Here is a 10,365-nt window from a genome sequence, read left to right as displayed (position 1 = left end):
ATTAAGGATCAAAATGATTAGGTAACTTAATCATAAAATTTAGTTTTTTATGATTAGAGAGTGAGGTTACAACCCAGGCTGTGTGACTCCATGCAGAACCGCACTCATAGCCACTGTTTCTTTGGCGGCTTTGGTAATGTTTATCATCCTTGGGATATCTAAATTGTTTTGGTCTTGCTGCCAACCAGAAGTAAGACAACAGAAAGTTTCTCTCACGAGGCAAGAGCCTGACCATCTTCTCTTTCTCCAATGCAGCAATTTGTTCCCTCAAAACCATTGTTGAATGAGGCTAACTTGGCAATAATAGCCTTTTATCCAGATGCCTCCAGGATCTTCTCTAAGGGAACTCCCTGAGATCAACCAATCACTTATAGTAGAGCATTCCTTCATGCCATATCATGTATGGAACCGAGATGCCACTTTACCTGTACTTGGTATTCTATGGAAAGCTGGCCTGTTACTATTGTATATGGGCTACCATATGGGGTAGGTGTGATTTGCTAACTCCATATTGTCCTTATGCTAAGTTATACTTATTTATCTAAAGCATACATTATAAATGCATGATCAGAAAGGATAATTTGCATTTTTTAAACTTTTTTTTTTACAGCGACAGAGAGAGTGAGAAAGAGAGAGATAGGAACAGACAGACAGGAACGGAGAGAGATGAGAAGCATCAATCATCAGTTTTTCGTTGCGACACCTCAGTTGTTCATTGATTACTTTCTCATATGTGCCTTGACCGTGGGGCTACAGCAGACCAAATAACCCCTTGCTGGAGCCAGCGACCTTGGGTCCAAGCTGGTGAGCTTTGCTCAAATCAGATGAGCCCGCGCTCAATCTGGCAACCTCGGAGTCTCGAACCTGGGTCCTCCGCATCCCAGTCCAACGCTTTATCCACTGCGCTACCACCTGGTCAGGCAGGAAGGATAATTTGAATGACAACTCTTTAACAAAACTTACAAGGACATATAAGAACTGGCCCTACTTCCCTCTTTATCTATACTTCCCTCCATTCCCCTCCTCAGTTCAGACAAGGCTAATTTCAAATTCTTCACATCTGCCAGACTCATTGCATGGTCTCTCACATGCTATTCCAGTTGCCTGGAATGTTCATTCTCTCTTCTTTCCATTATCTCTTCCTCCAGGAATCCTTTCATGAACCTTAGGGCTCTAAACCATGGTGACAATCCACCTTTCAGTGATTCCCCCCCCCCCTTTTTAAGGTAATGTGAGCCACCTTTTTATACTTTCCTAAAATAAAATATTTTCAATATGTGAAAAATATTTGTTTTCACTTAGCTGGTTTGCCAAGAGAGTGCCATGGACCACTAGGATAAGATGAAGCAAATTACATCTAGAGTTTCATATTAGAGTTTTCATTAATTCACATAATGATAAAAGTGTATGTAAATCAAGCACATACTATGCAGAAGGCTGAGTGCTATGTGATGTATATATTTTCTCACAGTAACTCTAAAACAATTATTTTCCACATTTTGGAGATAAAAATATGGGGTTTAGAAAACATAAGTTACCAAAAATCACACAGGAAGGGAGACATAGCCAGGACTTAAGCACAGATCTGTGTGACTTTAGGTGACAGCTTGTGTTGCTATAACTCCCCTAGGCAGTAAGAAAATCTCAGGAGGAAAGGCTGAGACCAATGTCATGGTGGAGGTGTCTGGTGCCTGGGTTTTCTTGAAACTTAAACTTTTCCTTTTCTTTTCACCAGAACTGCTGTTAAAGGGGTTTATAAAAATTCTCTACCTCCTTATTAGGAGTAAAGGGCTTTCTCACTCTGCTGTATCCCCATCATGTCACTTCCTGGCTCCCTAGCCTTACAGGCCTTTCAGGACCAACCTTGCCCTGCTGCAGAAATTATTTATGGAGATGCGGTACAGGGTGCAGTACCTGGGCCTGGGCCTGAAAATCTCAGCCTCGATTAGTTTATAGGAACTGAGGCACAACACCCTGCACAGAAGCCCGCAGCGTGGGACCAGGGACGGACTTCCAGCTACTCCGGATGTACCCAAGGGCATAGCAACTGCCGCTCGCCATTTTGGGCTCTTTCGGTGGAGTTCAAGGACTTTGTGCTTGTGTGTGGCTGGAAGTGGATCCAATCAGTTTCTAAGTGAGGCTTTTCACGCAGGCTCCAAGGACCCTCTGTGCCGATGTAATAATCCTTGAGTCATTTCAGGGTCTTGCTTTCCTTTTCCAGAATCCTAGGTCTGTTGAGACAGACCTCCAACAGCTCTTGCTTTCCTCTTTTCCTTAGAAAATGGTTTCTCCCATCCAATGGTTCTTTAGATCTTTACTGATAACCCATTGTCTTACTAAAATGTTTTACTAAAATATAAGCATTGCCTGACCTGTGGTGGCGCAGTGGATAAAGCGTCAACCTGGAAACACTGAGGTTGCCGGTTCAAAACCCTGGCTTGCCTGGTCAAAGCACATATGGGAATTGATGCTTCCTGCTCCTCCCCCTTCTCTCTCTCTCTCTTTCTCTCTCTCCCCCCCCTAAAATGAATAAATAAATAAATGAAAATTAAAAAAAATAAAATAGCCCTGGCCGGTTGGCTCAGCGGTAGAGTGTCGGCCTGGCGTGCAGGGGACCCGGGTTCGATTCCCAGCCAGGGCACATAGAAGAAGCACCCATTTGCTTCTCCGCCCCCGCCCCTCCTTCCTCTCTGTCTCTCTTTTCCCCTCCCGCAGCCAAGGCTCCATTGGAGCAAAGATGGCCCAGGCGCTGGGGATGGCTCCTTGGCCTGTGCCCCAGGCGCTAGAGTGGCTCTGGTCGCTGTAGAGCAACGCCCTGGAGGGGCAGAGCGTCGCCCCCTGGTGGGCGTGCTGGGTGGATCCCGGTTGGGCGCATGCGGGAGTCTGTCTGACTGTCTCTCCCCTGACTGTTTCCAGCTTCAGAAAAATACAAAATAAATAAATAAATAAATAAATAAAATAAAAAGGTGAAGGGGCCTGACCTGTGGTGGCGCAGTAGGATAAAGCGTCGACCTGGAAATGCTGAGGTCGCTGGTTTGAAACCCTGGGCTTGCCTGGTCAAGGCACATATGGGAGTTGATGCTTCCAGCTCCTCCCCCCTTCTAAAAAAAAAAAAAAAAAAAATATATATATATATATATATGCATCCTTAGTCATAGATAGAGGTTCAAGTTACTGACAGTCATGCCTGAGTTAGAGAACTAGGAGTTCTCATCTTGAGACTTGTTTGGAGGTTCTAGCAGGGAAGCGCAGCTACTCGTATACCCTTGACCGAAGAACGGTCCTCTCCTCTAGCGGGGAAGGTCGTCCTCTTCGACCGAGTGCGCAGCTTCGGGAGGGACGCACATGGAGCGGTGAGGGAGGAAGGGGACACCCGCCTAGCCAGCCAGATCAGCCGAATCAACCCTGGCGATCAATGGGGTGACAGATGTTGCAGCCAGATCGCCCTCACATCCAGGAGTTCTCATCTTGAAGACTTTCTCTTACCCCTACCCCCACTCCCACCCCAGTAGATTCTATTAATATACTCATTTTATAAATGAAAAAATTGAAGTTTAGCTTTATAACATGTCCACTGTCTATTGGCTGGTAAGTGGTAGAGTCAGAATTCCAACGCTAAGTGGTTCAATCCAAAAGCCTCCTCCATTTGACCAGAACTGTACTGCAGAACATAAAATATCTGGGACTGATCTGCTTCCTTTCTTAAGGCATGGGTGTCTTTTGTTTTCTAGTTTAAAAATATGAATATAATATGCTTTATTTTTAATTAAAAATAGAAAAAGCAAATAAAAATAATTAGATTGTGTATTATGAACAAGGATAGAGACAGGAATACAATAGTATTGAGACAAGGAAAAATAAAAGAAAGAATAAGTGATAAGAAGACAAACAGGACAGGACCCAGATATATTGAGAGATACTACAGAAAAATGACCAGCAGGCAGACAGAAAGGCATGTTTGGAGAGTTTTCAACCATATATTGATAGAGAGCTTAAGCAAGAAACAGATGAACTCCCTTATTAAAATCTAAGTTCCCACCAAAATTTCTTTTGACTCTTCAAGCAGACCCACTCTGTCTTGCTTTTGGGCCTTTATGTTTGTCCTATCAACATCACAGACTTGCTCCCCTCTTCTCCAGGCTTATCCCCATACATCCTTTTAGTTTCAGCTTTTTGTACTGTTTCCTCTACAAAGTATTCCTGGACTTTAGTCTAGCTTAGATTTTCCTGGGCAGAGTTTCCACTACCAGAGATGAGACCCTACTTTGTAGTTTAGTAAACACAATACTGTATAGAGATGATCACTTTTAACACAGCAGTTTACATGGAGTTGTTCATTCAAGGGGCATTTTCGATTGGCTGAAAAAACTGTTAAATGTTCACTTTTTGTTTTTTAGTTACTGAGTTATGAAGAGATCTGAGACTATACCTATTAAACAATAACCCTTTATTACTCTAAGCTCCTGGCAACTACTACCTTTCTATATTCTGTCTCTGAATTTGACTGCTCTGGATACCTTATATAAATAAGCTAGGAAGAAACACTTTAACAATATAGATCCAGTGATCTGGAGCCTGAAAATTAATTGACAATAGGCAGATTAACAGGTGAAAAGACAAGATTACACATTCATGCAGACACATTTAAATGAAGAACTAGAAATAGAGTTTTCTATACCAGCTTAATAGGAAAAGGGGGAGGCAGAGAAAAGCTTCTGTGGAAAAGACAAATAGGCTTTTAAGAAAGTAAATGGAAGGTTTGACAGTTTATGAAATGTTTGTTTAAGGAATTTCTCAGTTGCAAGTAGTCCAAGGTGGAAGTGAAGCTCCCACAAAGAAGGAATTTATGGCAGCTTTGCTCTTGGAAGGCTGGGCCTTTAGTCAGATAAAGGAAAGCTTCTTTCTTCATCTGCTGTGTCTCAAATGTCTTCAGTTTAAAATCATCTTCATACCAGCTCTGGGAGTACAAGTGGCTCTATACAAATGGAATCATAAAGTATTTGACCTTTTGTAACTGGCTTGTTTCACTTATTGTCCTCAGTATTTATTCATGTTGTAGTACGTGTCAGAATTTCCTTCCTTTTCAAGGCTGAAATATTCCACTGAATATATATACCACTTTATGTTTATTTACTCATGCATCAATGGATGCATGAGTTCAGTGACTGCCACCTTTTAGCTATTGTGAATAATGCTGTTATGAACATAGCTGTTCAAATATCTCTTCAAGATCTCGCTTGTGCCTGATCAGGTGGTGGCGCAGTGGATGGAGCGTCGGACTGGATGCAGAGGACCCGGGTTCGAGACCCTGAGGTCGCCAGCTTGAGTGCGGGCTCATCTGGTTTGAGGAAAAGCCCATCAACTTGAACCCAAGGTCGCTGCCTCCAACAAGGGGTTACTCGGTCTGCTGAAGGCCCGCAGTCAAGTCGAGGCACATATGAGAAAGCAATCAGTGAACAACTAAGGTGTTGCAACGCGCAATGAAGAACTAATGATTGATGCTTCTCATCTCTCTTTGTCCCTGTCTATCCCTTTCTCTGGCTCACTCTCTGTCTCTGTAGAAAATAAATAAATAAATAATTTAAAAAAAAAGATCTCAGGCCCTGGCAGGTTGGCTCAGTGGTAGAGCATCGGCCTGGCGTGCAGGAGTCCCGGGTTCAATTCCTGGCCAGGGAATACAAGAGAAGCGCCCATCTGCTTCTCCACCTCTCCCCCTCTCCTTCCTCTCTGTCTCTCTTTTCCCCTCCTGCAGCCAAGGCTCCATTGGAGCAAAAGATGGCCCGGGCACTGGGGATGGCTCCTTGGCCTCTGCCCCAGGTGCTGAAGTGGCTCTGGTCGCGGCAGAGCATCGCCCCCTGGTGGGCAGAGCGTCGCCCCCTGGTGGGCAGAGCGTCGCCCCCTGGTGGGCATGCCGGGTGGATCCCGGTCGGGCGCATGCGGAGTCTGTCTGTCTCTCCCCGTTTCTAGCTTCAGAAAAATACAAAAAAAAATAAAAATAAATAAAATAATAAAATAAAATAAAATAATAAAATAAAATAAAATAAAATAAAACAATAAAATAAAATAAAAAAGATCTCGCTTGCAGTTCTTTTAGGTATACACCCAGAAGTAGAATTGCTGGATCGATTTTTAATTTTTAAAGGAATCACCATACTGTTTTCTTTCTTTCTTTTTTTTTTTCTTCATTTTTCTGAAGCTGGAAACAGGGAGAGACAGTCAGACAGACTCCCGCATGCGCCCGACTGGGATCCACCCGGCACGCCCACCAGGGGCCACGTTCTGCCCACCAGGGGGCGATGCTCTGCCCCTCCGGGGCATCGCTCTGCCGCGACCAGAGCCACTCTAGCGCCTGGGGCAGAGGCCAAGGAGCCATTCCCAGCGCCTGGGCCATCTTTGCTCCAATGGAGCCTTGGCTGCGGGAGGGGAAGAGAGAGACAGAGAGGAAGGGGGTGTGGAAAAGCAAATGGGCGCTTCTCCTATGTGCCCTGGCCGGGAATCGAACCCGGGTGCCCTGCACGCCAGGCTGACGCTCTACCGCTGAGCCAACCGGCCAGGGCCACCATACTGTTTTCCATAGCAGCTATACCACTTTACATTTCCACCAATGGAGCCAGTTCCTTGGTTCTGTGGAGGCAGGAAAATTAATTTTTCTCCTACCCTTCTAAGTTCTTTTGTCTGGACTAACAAAGTAATGCGAGATAGACTAATAGGAGAAAATGACCAAATCAATATGTTCATACAGGGGTTCCATAAGACTATGAGACCTGAGAATGGATTAGGTACTTATGAGCTAAAGGGGCATGGTTTGGGACTCCAAAGGTTAGGCAGGTAATTTATATGGAGATTGAAAAACAAATGTTTGATAAATAAATATTTGCCTGTCCATCTTTAACAATGGGACACAGAGGACTTTGATCAAATGGGCCTTGCTAGGTTCCTCACTGTCAATCACACCTACGTCATATTAAACTACAGTTATCTATGATGATAGCTCTTTTCCTGGAGCATGTTTTTCTTTTTTTTTCTTTTTTTTTTTTTTGTATTTTTCTGAAGTTGGAAATGGGGAGGCAGTCAGACAGACTCCCGCATGCGCCTGACCAGGATCCACCCAGCACGCCCATCTGGGGTGTCGCTCTGTTGCAACCAGAGCCATTCTAGTGCCTGAGGCAGAGGCCACAGAGCCATCCTCAGCGCCCGGGCCAACTTTGCTCCAATGGAGCCTTGGCTGAGGGAGGGGAAGAGAGAGACAGAGAGGAAAGAGAGGGGGAGGGGTGGAGAAGCAGATGGGCACTTCTCCTGTGTGCCCTGGCCGGGAATTGAACCCGGGACTCCGCACACCAGGCCGATGTTCTACCACTGAGCCAACCGGCCAGGGTATGGAGCATGTTTTTCTACCTGAATTCCTTTAGGATGGTAAATGGGGGAGTGCAAAGTTTGTTTCTCAATCTTTTGTTTCTTGAAAATAACCAGCTTAAAATATGTAATATCCCAAAAAGCATATTTTGGAGTAGCAAACTCTGCCCCCCCCCTCAGTTCCCTGGCTTTTGTTTGGTTCTATGATGGATGCAAAAGGCCTTGAACCTTCATGCTGGCCTGGGAGGGATGCTGAGCAACAGGTCTTCTGAAGATCTCTACTTTGTTCTGCATCAGGTTTGTGGAGATGAGTAATCTGGCCGTACCCAAGCTCTTAGAACTTGCAGTCCACAGCCTGTTGAGCAATGAGGCTTCGCCTATACCTGCCTTGGAACAGTTAACAGTCAATCTCTTCTCACCACTGTTCACTGCTACATTTGCCAAGGGTCACAAGAAGGCTCTGAAGGCCCTGGTTCATGTCTGGCCCTTTCCATTTCTCCATTTTGGCTCTCTAATAGTGCAGTGGCCCAACCAAGACAGATTGCAAGCTGTGCTGGATGGACTGGAGGCCTTTCCTGGCCACAGAACTTATCTCAGGTAAGGAGGAGGGTGCTGAAACCAAGGCAGGCACAGAGACTCAGAGGGAGAGAGAGCTGGGATGGAGAGGAAGGAGTGCTAATACCAGCTAGGGCCCAGGATGAGGTTTCTGGGTTAAGTGGTTGACAATGCACCATCAGGGCATCATCACTCCTGAAGGGCATTACGAGTGGGCTTTTCATCTAGGAGTTGTGGTAGAAGTTGCATGAGGAATGGGAACTGCGAAGGAGCCAAGTGAGGAGGGGAAAGCCCATTAGAAGGAAGGACAGGTGGGTTGGTGCAGCCCAGGGCAGCAGCGGCTCCTCTGATCCTTGGCCCTGGTGGGCTCCCTAGGTGTCAGCATCTCATTACAGCCCTCTCATCCCTACAGGAGGTCAGAATTGAGGGTGCTGGATTTGACCCTGGACTTTGAGCAGGTTCAGGGTAAAGGTACCTCTGAGGCCTCGGCCAGATTCCCTTATTGGTTACCATTGACAGTCAAGACAGAGATGCCCCAGACCACAGCCAGGACCAGGCCAGCAGAGGATGCAAGAGCAGGACAGAGAGAGTCTTTGGAGCCAGTGGAATTACACATAGATCTTTTCCTGCAAGGCCCCTTCAGGTTACAAACATTCCTTTCTAGCCTCCTGAATAAAGTGGAAGAGAGCTGTGTGTCCTTGCGTCTCTGCTATAGGAAGTTGCATAATGATGAAATGCCTTTTAACAGCTTTATGGGCATGCTGAAGACACTGGACCTGGATTTCATCCAGGAGCTGGAGGTATTTGACTGGTTCCGGATACTGTCAGGTCAGAGTCTGTTTGCCAACCATCTGGGAAGGATGTGCGGCCTGTGCAGCCTCAAACTCTACCACTGTGCCTTCCCCTCGAAGGGCAGGCAGTATTCCAGCTACTTCTTCTCCCAGCTCAGCGAGCTGGGCCAACTCCAGAAACTCCACCTATCCTACCCTCTCTCAGGCAACCTGCATCAAGTGCTCAGGTGAACAGGTGGACAGGGCCCTCTAAACAGTCCTCAGAATGCTGCTAAGTCAAGCCAGAGCAGGAGCAAGATAGGAAGTGGTGCCCATTCTTACCCATGGAATCATGGGTGCAGCCTGGGAGCATGGGTTTGGGATGCAGGTGATGGCTGGGATCTGCTTCGGAAGATGAAGATTTGGTGGGGAAAGAAGCATGCTTTTATTTTTGCAATAACCATTTTGGGCTCTGCTGAGTGCTGCCATTATGTGGGGCCCAGAGGGCTGAGCCAGAGACAACACAGGTTAGGACTCTGGTCCTGGAGCCTGCGCTGCACGGAGAGGGGTGTGCAGAGCTTCACGGGATGGTTATGGGAGGGAAGCATTTTCATCTGTGCACACCCTCTAAAAATGTCTGGGTAGGGGCTTTTTGTATACCGGGCCCAGCTTCCCCAAACCCAAGTAATAATGGGCTCATCTTGTGGATTCCTTTTTTTTTTTTTTTGTATTTTTCCAAAGCTGGAAACGGGGAGGCAGTCAGACAGACTCCCGCATGCGCCTGACCGGGATCCACCTGGCATGCCCACAAGCGGGCAATGCTGTGCCCATCTTGGGGCATTGCTCTGCCGCAGTCAGAGCCATTCTAGCGCCTGAGGCAGAGGCCACAGAGCCATCCTCAGCGCTGGGGCAAACTTTGCTCCAATGGAGCCTCGGCGGGAGGGGAAGAGAGAGACAGAGAGGAAGGAGAGGGGGAGGGGTGGAGAAGCAGAGGGGCGCTTCTCCTGTGTGCCCTGGCCGGGAATCGAACCCAGACTCCCGCACGCCAGGCCAACGCTCTACCACTGAGCCAATCGGCCAGGGCCTTCATCTTGTGGATTCTTTTATCATCAAATAACTTTCTAAACTGGTCCTGTCAGCAGTCACAGTGAGTATGCATAATGTGGGTCTCCACTCCACCAGAGAGACTCAGCATCAGAGGGGTTAAGAAGGAACCTAGTAGGTAGATCTGTTGAGGTGGAGGCAGTCCTTGCAACACCAAAGGGCATGTTTACCTGTTGTGTTCTGTAAATGGCAAAAAGCCATTATAGATTCCAGGCTTAGCAAAAGGCTAAGTTCTCCCCCCTCCATCTCCATATTTGGCTTTGATGCTGAAAATTTGCACCCACTCTACTTGCTTCCTTGGGTTGCTGGAAGCAATATACATGCTCTTCCTCTGACTCTTTGTCTGTTTCAGGTGTTTGTAAATTTCACTAATGTATCCTGTTGTTGCCTTGGGAGAGTTCCTGTCTTAGCCTTTGATGTGCAACTTTGTATTAGGGTCCTTGATTTGCATATGTCTATATAATAAAGCAAACTGGGGCTATGAGGCACTCAGATATTGCCATGCAGTTTGAGGAGTCCCCCCTGTCCCATTGTTTTTGTTTTGATTTTATTTTTTATTTATTTATTTTTAATTTATTAATTT

Source organism: Saccopteryx bilineata, chromosome 2, assembly GCF_036850765.1.
Source record: "Saccopteryx bilineata isolate mSacBil1 chromosome 2, mSacBil1_pri_phased_curated, whole genome shotgun sequence".
Lineage (NCBI taxonomy): Eukaryota > Metazoa > Chordata > Mammalia > Chiroptera > Emballonuridae > Saccopteryx > Saccopteryx bilineata.
The sequence above is the reverse complement of the archived record's forward strand: the minus strand, read 5'-3'. Positions refer to the sequence as shown.